The sequence below is a fragment of the Pongo abelii genome, chromosome 17 (genome assembly GCF_028885655.2).
Source record: "Pongo abelii isolate AG06213 chromosome 17, NHGRI_mPonAbe1-v2.0_pri, whole genome shotgun sequence".
NCBI lineage: Eukaryota > Metazoa > Chordata > Mammalia > Primates > Hominidae > Pongo > Pongo abelii.
In genome coordinates, this window is record NC_072002.2 from 89,495,507 (window position 1) to 89,498,227 (window position 2,721).

Sequence of the window (2,721 nt, forward strand, 5' to 3'; positions counted from 1 at the left end):
AGGCTTAGAGGGCTCTCTGCGGGCCTCTTTTGTGTGTTTGTTTTGAGACAGGGTCTTTGTCATCCATGCTGGAGTGCAGTGATATGGCCATGGCTCCCTGCAGCCTCAACCTCCTAGACTCAACTGCTCTTCTTGCCTCACGCTCCTGAGTAGTTGGAAGTACAGGCACACACTATCACATCTGCCAATTTTTTTTTTTTTTGTATTTTTTGTAGAGATGGGCTTTTGTCATGTTGCCCAGGCTGGTCTCAAATTCCTGGGCTCAAGCAATTGCCCGTCTCAGCCTCTCAAAGTGCTGGGATTACACAGCACCTGGCCTGGGGGCCTCTTGTATGAGGGCATTAATCCCATTCGTGAGAGCCCCATCCTCATGACCGCCTCCCGAAGGCCCCACCTCCTAGCACTACCACACTGGGGATGAGATTTTGATGTGAATTTTGGGGTGGACTCAAACATTCAGTCCATAATAACCGTGTTTAAAGTGACTGAGCTAAATCACTTACGGGAAAAACAATTTTTAATGTGGAAAAAAAATATCAACTGTTTTGTTGTTGTTTTTAAAGGAAAATTCCTAGGCTTTGAAAGTCTCACCTTTGGAACAGAATAGTGCTGATGCATTCCTGTTGAGAATATTGAGCTACCCAGGTGAATGTGTACTTCATTCTGCTTCCTCACATTTTCTACAACCTCTGAGCTTATCTTGTTTTACCAGCCACAGAGTATGTGTAAGGGTTGCTATGTTTTAAGGCAAGAGCAGAGGAATATTAAAGAACCCAGTCGAAAAGCAGAAAAAGCCAACAGACGCAGAGATTATTTAAAGTTCTAGCACATGTCCGTGTTTAAGATGAACGGGTTCCAAACTGCCCCATTTGCCACTTAACGACCTCCTTTCCCTCCACCCACAGCTGCATTTGGGGAATGGAGCCAGAAGAAACATTTCCCCATGCTTAGTGGTTCTCCTCTTCCTTTTCCTCTGGTAAGTTCTGGAAGAATTCTTATGCAATCAAAGAGCATGAAAAATGACTTGCAAGAGGAAAATAGACAAGTCAAAATAAAAACAAACAAACAAAAAATGTGAAGGGGGTGCATGGGTTCTCCAAAACAGTGCAACTATCATTCTGTGTGGGGAAATCAATGGTCAAGTCAAAGATCTTCAATTGGTCTGTTAGCTACAGAGTTCAAAGCAAATGTGCATCCAGCCTTCCTGTGTTTCTGTGGGCTTTGCTCCGTGCTTTCACTGGCTTTATCTCAAGCCTATCCAACAATTATTTTTGGCTCATTCGATGAACAGCTTTCAGTCAATTTCTTCTGTTTTGAATGCTTAAAGTAGGGCTCATCCTCATGTACCATAGTATTCAGAATATTATTGGAATTATTATTCTGATCAGAATTATTATTCTGATCAGACTCAGTTGATTAAAAATTGACCAGCCATTAGATGGAGTGTAATGTTGGATGGGGGCTGGGGCATTCTAGAGGGGTCAACACAGGCCTTGCTTTTGAGGGTCTCACAGCACCAGGAGGGTGTAATAGACAGAATCATGGTCCCCACAAGGAGGCTGCACATCCTAATTCCCGGAAACCATGACTGTGTTGCTTTACACAGCATCAGGTACTGATAAGTAACGGGTCCTGATATGGGGACAGTTTTTTGAAATATTTGGGTGGGTCCAATGTCCTCCAAAGGGTCCTTCTAAGGAAACAGGGAGATGGGAGAGCCAGAGAAGGAGCTGAGACAACAGAAGCAGAGGTCTGAGGGAGGGAGGCGTGGAGGCGGTGTGCTCCTGGCACTGAGGGTCGGGGAGGGGGCCGTGGCTGAAGGAGGGCAGGCAACCCCCAGGAGATGGAGAATGCAAGGACACAGATGGCCCCTTGCAGCCTGTGGAAGGAATGCAGTTCTGCCATCACCTTGGTTTCAGCCCAGAAGACCCACTTTAGACTCCTCCAGGACCGTAAGGGCATAACCTGCGTTGTTTTAAGCCATGACGTTTGTGGTAGTTTGCAACAGCAGCCATAAGAAACCATATAGAGGAAGAGGGACATAGAGAGGATGTGGAACGAGCCTGAGTGCCCCACATGCCTGCCCCGAGCCTGAGTGCACCTGCCCCAGGCCCAGGTGCAGCAACCTATCCCCAGCTACCTGTCCCCAGCTACCAGCAGGGAGCTCTGACCTTGGCTTCCAAGTGCAGCACAGACAGCCTCGGCCAGGGTTCTCCCACCCCCACTGCTTACCACCAATCCTTAAAGACTCTGGACACATGAAATATTGTGTAAATTCTAGGACGGTATTTTTCAGATGTGGGATCTGAGAAGCAACTCCTCAGTAGGGAACCCACTTAGAGTTCTTCACCAAGGTGAGCAGATAGGCCACACACAGCACCCATGAACAGGAAACTGGGCTAAGGACAAAAAGATTTGTTAACAAGAGATACTTTCCAATAATATTCTGAATACTATAGTACATGAGGATGAGCCCTACATCAAGCATTCAAAACAGAAGAAATTGACTGAAAGCCATTCACTGAATGAGCCAAAAATAATTGTCCAATAGGCTTGGGATAAAGCCTGTGAAAGCATGGAGCAAAGCCCGCAGAAAACACGGGAAGCCTGGATGCACATTTGCTTTCAACTTTGTAGCTAACAGACCAGTTGAAGTTGGTCCTCCCTGTCCTGCACCCTACTTAGAAAGAAACAAAATAGGAGGTAAAATCCAGTCCCCCA